This window comes from Cydia splendana, chromosome 7 (assembly GCF_910591565.1).
Source record: "Cydia splendana chromosome 7, ilCydSple1.2, whole genome shotgun sequence".
In the NCBI taxonomy this organism is placed as follows: Eukaryota; Metazoa; Arthropoda; class Insecta; order Lepidoptera; family Tortricidae; genus Cydia; species Cydia splendana.
In genome coordinates, this window is record NC_085966.1 from 18837605 (window position 1) to 18850094 (window position 12490).

The following is a 12490-nucleotide window of genomic DNA, read 5'->3' on the forward strand; positions in this document are numbered from 1 at the left end:
ATCATATATCACAAGACAATGCAAAAGAAGATAAATGAAAATAAAAACACCAAATTTTTATATTTACTTTTTAGTTTTATTTACTGTAAACAAAATGAGAGACTTCACACTCTGATAATGTATAAAAGATCTTTTATAAGGTAACACATAAACTTAACTGACTAATAATAGAAACTTAAAAATCTCACTGAATGGTGACAGCTTTTATTCTTTGCTTCTTATTGGTCACAGCTTTTATTCTTTGGTTGCTGATATTCTTTTGAAAAATAAATCATGAACCAACATAGTATTAAGCTTGTATGTTAAATCAAGCTTTACATATACCTAAAAATAAACTTGCAACTACTTATCATAACAGTTTAGTGTCATCTCATCAACAAATGTTGCTTTTAGAGAGAACATTCACAAATTACAATAAAAAAATCTTAAGTAACTACAAAAGTAAATCAGGGAAGATATAAAAAAAAACATACTAGGTACTCCTTCATGAAGTGGGTTAAAATATAATAATGCTGATTAACCTTTAAAGGAAATCAACTTCTTCGAAGTTCTCAAATTCACAGTCAGAAGGCTCATCTCCAATTGGCAGACAAGTATTTGTTTTCTTGTAAAGGTCATTCTGATAGTTTGATAAAGTCACTAATATGGGCTTAGTGTCAATCTGAACATGACTCAACTTTAGCTTTTGCGTTAACTTGAATATTTCTGAATCTGGGCAATGAGAACATTTTCTGTAGCTGGCTGTGTGTTCCCCTTCACAATTGGCACATTTTGGAGGCTCATTAGGGTCCTTTTTGCATTTTGAAGATAAGTGTTTCCCTGCACACTTGACACATCGGACCTGACCATGGCAGTAGCGCTGAGAATGGCCCCACTTCTGGCAGCGGTGGCACTGTCTTGGCTTTGGTATAGGATGTTCCATTTTTACTGAGTGGCCCATTAATGTTTCAACTTGCATGAGCTTCTCACCTTCCTCAGTTGGAACTATGACTAACACTAAAAGGGGATGCTCTTTATTTGTCTGTTTTGTATGCATTTTGTGCAATCTTATTACAGGTATTTTAAGAGACTCAATATCTTCCTTTAGTGCATTCAAGCAGGTATCTTTAGCCAAGCCTCTGATGACAACTTTGACTTTACGGTGATCTGGATTTCCATATGTGTGATATGGCAATTCATTGATCTTTAAATATTGTATCAAGCGCCTGTGGTCTTCAAATGAGGCACACTTGATTTTGGTGTAATTTCGTCCATTATGTGGCTGGTAGAATTCCAAACCAGCTAATAGCAACTTGTGAACATGTTGTTGAAAATCCACAGGTTGATGCAAAAATATTGGGGGTATTTTCAGATTTTTTTTTTGTTGATCTTCCCTTTCATTTTGATTCACATCGAGGAGTTCCTCAGGCTGAGCAGGCTTGGTTCCTTCAACTTTTTCATTGGAAAGTTTTGATATTTGGCACTCTTTAAGAAACTGAGTTAGCTTCTTCTTATTTTTCTTCTGTTTTCGTGGACGCATTGTTACAGATCTGAAAATAATGTAATAAATATTAATTACCTACTTTAGGAACCAGTGGTTTGATATTTTTAAACTAAGAACTATAAATGTATGGCTAGTTTCGACAGAGTTGTATGAATTTAATTCAATTTTAAGAAAGTTGCAACAAGTCTAGTATGCAAAACAAAAAAGAGGGTGGACTAAAAGTTAATTCTGAATTTACTTTTAACAAATGCGTTAATTACCGTTTTATACTCTTTATTTGTTCCAAAGTTTCGTAAATTCAACTAAACAACCTTTCTTCTATTCAATGGCTATTTTTCGCAATTAAATGCAGATTGCAAACAACTATTCAAACAATGCAGATCGCCAACAGTCGAAATTGAATTGACAATGACAACTGACTTTGACAGTGGGGCGGTATTGTGGGAGCCACTAATGTACAACCAAATAATGCTCAACCCAAGAATGTACAGCCCAATAATTGGCGTCCATGGTGGACGCGTATTATTGGGCTGTACATTCCTGGGTTGAGCATTCTCGGTCCGCGCAAGATTGGTCCGGGGCGATAATACGAAGCCACTCTTTTCACAGGGCAATAATGTACGACCCCATAATTCGCGTCCACTAATTTGAGTCCCTTGGCTTTCAATTATTGGGCTGCGCATTATTGGTCCAGGTCGAGAAAGCCCGACCCAATAATGTACGACCCAATAATTGGAAGCCAAAAACCAGAGACATTCTTTTTTTTAAGGGAGCTGTCAAAATTAGTAGGGACGTTCTGACATTAGCTCTTGACAATTTAAAAATAATCGGTTTTTTCTAGTGCCATCTTTCAGTGACATTGACAGTATTGACACTTGTTGGTTTACAAATACAATAAATGAATTCTAATAAAAGAAACAGTAGACTCAGTAGAGGTACGAGGTACTGAAAAAATATTAATTAATGGAGAAGCCGAAGTTGGAGGTAAGTGCCGCAATTCAACAACTTAAGCTAAAAAAATCTTAGTGTCCGCATGGTATTCCCTCGTGCGTATGGACTGTACAGCATGGTGCTGGCGGAGCCGCTATGGCACATATTTAACCTCTGTCTCGAGCTAGAAGTATTCCCAGAAATTTGGAAAATTACTTGAGTGATGACCAGTACTGAAAGGTGGATCAGGAGATAAGGCAAGAGGGTTTCGACTTTCGACCGACACAAAGTTTGTACCCCACACTTAATTTTTTTAGACTGCATGAGAGACAGACAGCACGTACTTACGTATGTAGATTATGAAGGGCACAGATTGAAACCAGCAGTGACATGGCAGTTTGTTCAAAAGAATATCTTGGTTATATTTGACAACCGGTCTGGCCTAGTGGGTGCCTAGCCTAGTGACCCTGCCTGTGAAGCTGATGGTTCTGGGTTCAAATCCTGGTTAGGGAATTTATTTGTTTGATGAAACAGATATTTGTATATTGAATAATTATATTGTTGTCTGGGTGCCCACAACACAAGCCTTCTTGAGCTTACCGTGGGACTTAGTCAATTTGTGTAAAAATGTCCCAATATACACCGTGTTTTTATTGAATTCCGTTAACTTCGGGGTATAGTTAAGTACGTTTATAAGAACTAAATGGCATAGTTAATTTTCAAAAAAAAAAATTTTTTTGTTTTCTTTTTTGTTTTTTTTAATGTTTAAAAAGTAATTAAATGTAGCATATAGCGTTGTTGTAACACGGGCATTACATTTAACTCAACCAAACAATTGAAATCTGTGACATATCAATGTCATTTCGTACATCAATCGACCGAGATTGTACTTAAGTTTAGTAGCAAATGTATGAACTCATTCTAAACACTAATCAATATGTAAGCCGGCCCTAAGGCAAGTGTACACGCTTGTAGAGGCCTTATAGGAAAAAAATAAATTATGGATTATCTCCGAAATGGACTTAATTAGAACATTAAGACAGCTGTTTATCAGAAAAACTGAGACTGGGTCACTGATCAATGGATCAAACACCATCAAAAACTACTACTTAAGAGTAAAAAAATTGTGTTTATAGGTTCAGCAAAACTACAAAAGGATACATACCTATGTTGGTGGATCCCCTTAGTTAGTTAGTTATACTGGGCATTTTCCACAAGTCGACAACCATTGGCCTATTTTGCGTGAAAACGAGGTAGCACTACTCTATAGTTCGTTTTTTTTAGCATTAGATAATATAAGGTAAACAATCTTGATGTGTCTTTTAATTGAAAAACACAGTCTAAAAAGAAGTTACGGCAAATATATATGTAACAATTATGAATCTAATATGTTCATTTATATTCTTCTGCTTTCTTACCGTTCGTCAACTGTTTCTGCATAAAATAGTTGTGATCACCCATATATCATCTAAACACTTGACTTGTTACAATTCACTCCATAACAAGCGCATATTTAATCTACCGGTACCTAAAGTATCATCTGCATTTGCTAAACGTTTCGGGGACTACATAAAGGCAGCAACTTACAACGCCATTCTCAAGCACTGTGATTTAAAAGATAGCACTGCAAATGAGGCCAAAAACACTACCTATAAGCTACTTCAATCACTGAGTTACACAGAGACAAGCTATTTTGCAAAGTGTCACTTCACTGTAATTTTTACCTTAGACTATGTTAATTGTTAATTTTTAGTTTTAAGTATTAAATGTAAGTTTTAATGTTATTATGTGATATTATATTAATAGTATGACCTGCACACGATAACGAAACTCTGTTATACAAGTGTAATTGGTTCCCCGCGATACAGGTGTAACCTAGTGCGGGGGCCCCTGGTAACTATGTTTGTAACAGTTTTTAGAAATAAATTATTCTTATTCTTATTCTAATAAGTAATAGTTATTGATTTTTAAAAAGCGTTTTTCAACTAAAAGACATGTCAAGATTGCTTACCTTCTTCCAAGTTCTTTCTAATGCTAAAAAAAACGAACTATAGCCACCCCAGCTCCTCCATGACACCTAGCAGTGTCTTCAGGTTGCTAACTGCCTCCTTCAATGTGCACGGAGTCCCTAGGTATTGGTTCCTGTATACTTCTATCTACCTTCTACCTACAGTGTAGGAAAATATGCTTTACTGTTTCTTATTCTTCCATGCACACTCTGCACATGGGGCTGTCTGTTTTACCCATATTATGTAGGTGTTTGATTAGTGCAGCGGTCGGCAACAAGAGGCCCGCGAACCTCTCATTTGCGGCCCGCGAGCCTTTCACTAGCGGCCCGCGAACCTCTCACTTGCACCCCGCGAGCCTCCTAGGCTATTTTATATGTAATATTGACAAACGACAATGTCTGATAAAGTCATAAATATTAACAAAGTGCGGCCCGCATCAACTTCGGTAACTACTATTTGGTCCTTGGCTGCTAAAAGATTGCCGACCGCTGGATTAGTCTGTTATGTCCTGTGATTAATCCTACTATTTTGCGTAGTTGGTGTCTGGGTGTTTTTAGTAATATTTTGGTGTAAGCTTGTAGTTTTGTTCTTTGGTCTGCCTACAGGTGTTCATTTTAGTCCAGTACTTATTGTGAAGCTGTTTGTGATGTTGGTCTAGCTGGTTTCTGAACCTTTCCTGGCCAGTTCATCCGCTGCATCGTTTCCTCTTGATCCACTATGCCCCTTTATCCATTATACTGTTACTTTGTTGCCTTCTTTGCTCACTTCAGTGAGGCCTCGATGACATTCAAGTATGAGTTCCGATGTAAGTTTGTAGCTACCTAGTGCTTGCAGTACTGATTTACTGTCTGACAGTATTACTATATTTTCTTGTTCTACTTCTCGTCTTTTTATCGCATTGCAAGCTTCTATTATTTCTACACAGCTTGGAATACCGTATTGTGTTCCCAGTGTAACCCAGGGGTTTTGAGATGTATACGAGTATGTTCAGGTCCTCCGAGAAGACACCACATCCGGTCCCTTCATTTGTTTTTGAGCCATTTGTGGATATTCTTAAGTTTGTTTGGTATAGTCCTTATTAAATATATATTAAAAACGGGTCACTCACGTATTTTAAGTCGAAAAACGCTCGACATGTTTCACTCCGTACCGAGGAGTGTCATCAGGAGCTTGCGTTTACGGTGACGGACCGGCGCAGACTGCGGGCCGCAGCTCTCCGCGCCCGATAACTCGGCGCAGGCGCCGGTGGCGGCAAGGGGGGCGAGAAACTACCCTCATTTATGGCATTATTGTCAAATACGTGAGTGACCCGTTTTTAATATATTTAATATGTCTGTGTCTCACGGAAGTTTTGTTATTAAAATTGGTATAGTCCTTGTACAAAAAGAAACATAAAACATGAAAGAACACACATCATTAGTACAAAGGCGAACTTATCATGTAATTCATGTATGCGGCACCGCGATATAATACATTCGGTAAAGACACACTGAAAGAAAACGAACTTAAAGATGTTCTTCTGTTCTGCAGGAAAACAAGAAGATTCGAGGAGAATGGTGTGGCACTTAATGCCGCCGGGACAGTAACCTAGCTGCAACTCCAACTCTAGGGAATTGGGCTGAATGAACGCAACACGTGATCGACAGCCCACCTGCTTCCTGCCGAGCGTCCCTACACTACCTCTACATGGATGCCTCGCTTATTCTGCTCTACAAAACTTCTGTAAGTAGAGAATGTACAAGTGCAAGAGTTGAAGGATTGAAAGAGCTTGTCGTCTTACCTGACAGTTTTCCACACATTTACCTTAATTAATTTAAATGATTTTAATAATTATAGTCCTTTTTAGGGTTCCGTACCTCAAAAGGAAAAAAACGGAACCCTTATAGGATCACTCGTGCGTCTGTCTGTCCGTCTGTCACAGCCGATTTTCTCCGGAACTACTGGACCAATCAAGTTGAAATTTGGTACACATATGTAAGTTTGTGACCCAAATATGGACATGTAACGTAAACAAGTTAATTTTAAACATGGGGACCACTTTTGGGGGGCAAATGAAAAAAAAAAAAAATAAATTTCAAACTATATCATGTTACATATCAAATGAAAGAGCTTATTGTAAGGATCTCAAATATATTTTTTTTATAATTTTCTAATAAACAGTTTAGAAGTTATTCAAGAAAATAGGCAAAAAATGACCATTCCCCCCCCTTTATCTCCGAAACTACTAGGTCTAAAATTTTGAAAAAAATACATAAAATAGCTCTATACCTATAGATGTCAGGAAAACCTATTAGAAATGTACGTCAAGCGTGAGTCGGACTTAATTACAGTTTTAGATCCGACCCCTACGGATTTTTTAAAGATATTTCACTCACATATTTAATTACACAAACGGGTCTACCGCGATATAATTTCATTGTTTTTTTACCTTTAATTCCGACGTTTCAGCTGAGTTGCACCAGCTGTGGTCACGGAAAGACTGACGTCCCAACAAACCCACAAACGCCAACCAAACGCGGTAGACCCGTTTGTGTAATTAAATATGTGTACAAAACGCGAGAGTTTAAAGTGTTAGATTTCACTCACGTTTCACATAAAAAATACATTGTTAACAGTGCCGGATTAACCAATGAGCAAAACAAGCACGTGCTTAGGGCACCACGTTCATGGGGGGCACCAAAATGCCAGGTTGAAAAAGGTGAACAAATTTTAAAATTAGGGACAGAGACATCGTTTTTACCACACGATTTTTTTTTAGCTGTCCAAAAGCTAGTTTGCAAAAATAATGGCGCGTATTTCTTTGGGAAACAATCGGTAGCAGTAGAAGAGGTGTGACTACATGCATAGATTCGATTTCAACCCACTCTTTTGCGGTTCGGCGTTAGGTCTTATGCGAGGCCTTCTGCCTTACGGCAAAGTTGATCTTCTGCCTTAAGTAATTACACTTGGGCGTGGATCCAAATCCAAGCTTTCCTCTTCGCAGCTGGGCCTACTGCCTTGCTCACACTTCGCCAATTCAATTCACTTGGTCAATTCCAAGCTCTACTTTCTTGCATATTTTATGCATGAAAACAACCTCGCTGAGAGCCTTAAATATCGAGCCCTATGCGAAGCTAGGCTGATAGAAAACTGTCCCATCCTTTCTCTGTATGAAATCCTGGATTCGGGCCTGGTTCGGACTAAAAGTAAAATTGCGTTTTTTATATCGAAAAATTTTCGCGCTCGCTTCGCTCGCCTTTTCAATAACTTTCTAAGGTATGACAAAGGTGACATTCGGATGACGACTGCAGCAACATTACTTTGTTGCAACGTTACTGCTGCAGTACTGTCAACTTCCGTGATAAAATGATGTGACTGATTTCCATACTAAAAGTAAAAATGTACAACTGTCTATCATATTGCGTTTTTATATCGAAAAATTTTCACGCTCGCTTCGCTCGCGTTTCAATCACTTTCTTAGATATGATAAAGGTGACATTCGGGTGGCGACTGCAGCAGTATTAGGTACTCTGTTGCAACATTACTGCTGCGGCACTGTCAATTTTCGTGATAAAATGATGTGACTGATTTCCATTCTCAGCTGTAATGCGGCATTGAACTTCTCTCAATTTACCAAAAAAATCAATGTAATCTTGATGACCCTAGGGAGAGGGCGCACCATGGTCTAGAAATGCTTAAAGCATCAAAATATCTTAATCCGGTACTGATTGTTAAAAATTGTGTAATATACATATATATGGAACGCGAGCCCGACTCGCACTTGGCGGGTTTTTTTTCAGATTACCTCAATTACCTCTAGTATACTACTTTTGAGGTTAGAACAACCCACCAAAACATTTAATGTAAAGTGTTGCCAAGACTAGTTGCATAAAGCTTTTACACTAAAAAGTTATCAGATCCCGTAGTAGGTACCAAGACTTTTACTCTGTCATTCCTAACTTTATAAGCTCTAACAGTATAAAGCCAACATCTTGGTCAAACAGTACGGCTTGGCCGTTTCGTTGGTGTCATACTCATATGGACAATCCCGTAATGACACTTTCAGAATTTGAAAGACCTTTGTTGCTACTTTGTACAACAAGTCCACTGAGGGAGTGTTTGTAAAAACGACATATCAGTTTATATAAACTACGATAATACAAGGTCATATAAGCAGGCATAATTTTAAAACATTTAACATTTAGGTTTTCATAAAAGTTACGTACCTATTTCTAGCGCCATCTGTGTATGTAGGGCCTATATAAAATAAGCCAGGAAAGTTATGAAAGTGAATTAAAGTTTATGTTGCACTGATAAAATCATTTTAAACAAATATTCTAAATATAATTATTCTCAAATTTCAGGAGCTGATACAAGCAGCCAGAATGAGTCTCTGCTGAGTCGCCGGCGCCGGACGTGCGTCGCGCGCCTCGGGCGTCTGACGTCTTCGTGTCAGTCGCCAATTGCAGGAGAAGATACGAATAGTTAGGTATAAAAGCTACTTTAGTCAACCTCGCCTCAGTACTGTTTGTATTGACTGAAATACAAGTAGCATATATGAGACGTTCGGACGTATCCGTGAAAATACGAAGTACGAGTAAAGGAAATTGCACTACATTTTTAGAACCTATTCACCTGTCAGTAAAATATTGAAAAGGAATGTTCATGAGTTTTATAATTTTCTTTCCTCCAACAGCTTCACATGGAGCAAATGTAAACCTTTTATGTTAATAATATCAGTAATGTCAAGGTACAACGCTCTTTAGATCATATTGCCATTCCTTTTACTCGAGCGGCCTGTGGGTTAACTATACGAAGCGAGCCTACAATGCATTAAAAGTGCAGTATAACAATGCATTCACAATGCTGTTGGGCTTACCTCGTAGATGTAGTGCATCTGGCATCTTTTGCGAAGCTAGAAGTTTTCTGGCAATCATGCGCAAGAAAATAGTATCTCTGCTAGGTCGAGTTAGAAGCAGTCCCAAACATACATGTTCGAAAAGTAGAACTCCCTTAGATCGTGTTTCAATTTATCGCCTCTCGTTGGCAATTAAGGTGGTTCGCTTTCCATACAAAAAACAATTAAGTACCTAATAGTGTGTAATTACTTAATATAACGCAATTGTTTTTTGTATGGAAAGCGAACCACCTTAACTATTCGCACAACGTTTTGTAGTTGCAGTAAGTACTTACATATGGCCAGTAAAATTTTCGAAATAGGTATGTATTTACGTACAGTGCTAATTGCCGCACATAGAATAATTAAAGTTTGATCAATCGGAATATGTTCATAAGTCACTTATTACATTTCGATTTATAAGTCTGTATTTTCCAGCTTTAGATGTGCATGACTGCATATGCACATCTAAAGCTGAAAAATGCTTTCATGAATACGTTTATAATTATGGCTAAATTATGTTAATAGGGACAAATGTATCATTTTCAACCAAAGGGGTACTTATTATCTGTTGTCAATAAGGCGCTAAGTATTTCCATAAAGCTTCAATTTGAAATCAGCCTCGTCGACAACCGACAATGTTAACCTTTTGGTTGAAAACGTCATAAATTATGGCGATAGAGAATACAATGTTCTGTTACCAGAGTGCAGCACTAGTAAAACCCGTAAACGAGTGAATTGCAAAAAAGTGTAGGTAACACAATGGAATATTCACAAAAATATGCAAGAATGTAACACAAAATGAAGAAAATGTATGTGTTTTTTTTTGTGTTACGTCACACAAAGGAAGCCAAAATCGACGCCGCAATATTTTTCACGACGTGTAGAATAAAAGTGGCGTCGAATTCAGGAATCCGCAAATACCATACCGATAGCCAAGTAATTTATCTATAGAACAATGTTAAAACAGTAGTAGAAACGGTTAGTTTTGCAAACTTTTAGTAGATTGGTTTGGTTTTGGTAGATCTCTCGGTTTGGCATGCTTGATGCTCTTCACATCACCACAGACGGAGGTCGACAGTTCGAATCTGTCTTGTTCAACCAATTGATGGAGGCACATGCACGCATACGAACTACATATTACACTACCATCCTGGAGCTAATTGGATTATTTGCATCTACTATTATAGTATATACCTATGCCTTATTTTTACGCCTAAGACCCTATAAGCTTTTAACAAAAACCATTATTTCTTTTATACCTACGGGCGGTTTAGCTCCCGTACCTACCTCTATTATACCTAGCCACGTGCTAAAGCAACAATGTCCTTTAAATCCGTATCCTGTATCGTGATAGTATTAAGATTCAACTCGTCTACATTGAGATGGTCGAACGTCCTAAATACATTACCAAAACATGTTAACTCGTATGAGCTGTTACATAGATTTGAACCTTAAGGCGCGGTGTGTAGTAAAATCGGCTATTTTGTCACCATATTTACAGACTTTTACAAGGATTTCATGCATTATTTTCTAGTATGTATGACTTCAGTCCTTGAACTACGTTATTGCTTGTCAGAAACACGACGGCTCATTATTTTCTCGATAGAATCTTAAGTTGAAAACATGCCTAACACTGTCTTTATTTCCTTATGTCAGAAGTACTACCACGAAAATGTATATGATACTTACTTCAGTCGATAGCTTTTAAGTAAATCTTCATTATTGCTTGTCCTTTTGTCGATACGTTAATTTTTTCATTCATCATTTGATGAATTCAACATTTTGCCTACTAAATTACACCCTACGCGGCAATACCTTGCGCCCATTCCTCACGCCAGTACGCCCGTGACCACTGTCAGCGTCGGACCTATGCTAGTTTAGCGGACGTTTCATAAAACGGGTAATCACAGTATAAATATGCAAATATGTTATACACACAATGTTTTTCAACATACTTACGAAGAAAAGCAAAATAATTCATAAATACGGTGACATTTCAGACATTCGTCCGTCATATTGTCATTTTATAACAAGTTGAGCAGCAAAGGCACACACCCATCTAACCAATCCGGAATTCAGTCACGATTGATAAATTGTGTAAACATATTTTAAAAGGCTATTAAATCAATCAATTAATTGAATAATTTTTAAAGGCAGATAGGTATACAGGATACAGAGGATTCAAATATGTGGGAGTGTTTAGTGTATGGTGGTAACCATTTCAACACTTTTAGTTTAAGAGATACCTACATGCGTTTTTGTGGAAGTGGTCGAAAAATGGCTATAATGGTTTTGTGTTTAATTGGATTAGGTATTTACATCCTAAGGAAAATAAGTGTAAGTACAATTGATCACTCTAAACTTATATCGTAATAAAAAAAATGCGAGAGTGTCATGGGACAATCGGTTGAAACGAAATTAAGAAAGAGTCGTGACAGACACTCGTGACGGAAAACTCTTATACTTTTATTCGCCTAGCCTCCATCCGCCAAGTCCATTCGTGTGATATGGAACTTTGTTCCAAAAAATGCTTTATAGCCATTTTTATACAGTTGTTTTTATACCACACTGGTGGCAAGCAATCATACGACCCGCATTTACCCTAGCCTATGGACGCCTGCAACTACAGGGATGAGGCACATCATGCCAAATGTTGATTGATTTTGTGATATAGTCCTAAATTAATATATAAAATAAGGCTAATAAAGGAATACAAGACAAGTAACATTTCTGTTTTGTTGAAAATATAATTTATTTGTAGCTCAAGAAAATTTTAAAAATTAGCGGAAATAATTCATGTAGTTTTGAAAATTGGTATAGTTATACCTTGTGAGATAGACATACTAAAAGTCCTCGAGGGTGTGTGGAGGGTGTAGCGGGGGTTGAAGATAGGTACCTTATTTTTTTCAATTTTTGCTCATATCTCGAATATCTGTACGAATAGCATTATAATTACTTCGGACAAAAGTAAAACATAAACTTTTCTACAAATTTAGTTATTTTTATTTTTTTACATTACATCAATATTTTAGGAGCTAAGGTTGTTACAGTTAACAAAGAGATAAAAAAGACGAATTAAGAAAACGTCGTTTTTTTGGTAATTGTTCATCATAAATCATTTTTTGTGTTTAGAATAAGCAAGCTTAGCGACCTGCTGATGAAACATAAAAAAACGGTCAAGAGCATGTC

At 37.2% G+C, this 12490-nt stretch overlaps 1 long non-coding RNA gene across 1 annotated transcript; it reads left to right on the plus strand.

Annotated features, from left to right (window-relative positions):
* Positions 1 to 1932: 1932 nt before the first annotated feature.
* Positions 1933 to 9903, plus strand: LOC134792531 (uncharacterized). The gene is made up of 3 exons (XR_010144444.1): positions 1933 to 2467; positions 5953 to 6144; positions 8766 to 9903. It is a non-coding gene; the product is annotated as an uncharacterized LOC134792531 (long non-coding RNA).
* The last annotated feature ends 2587 nt before the right edge of the window (positions 9904 to 12490 follow it).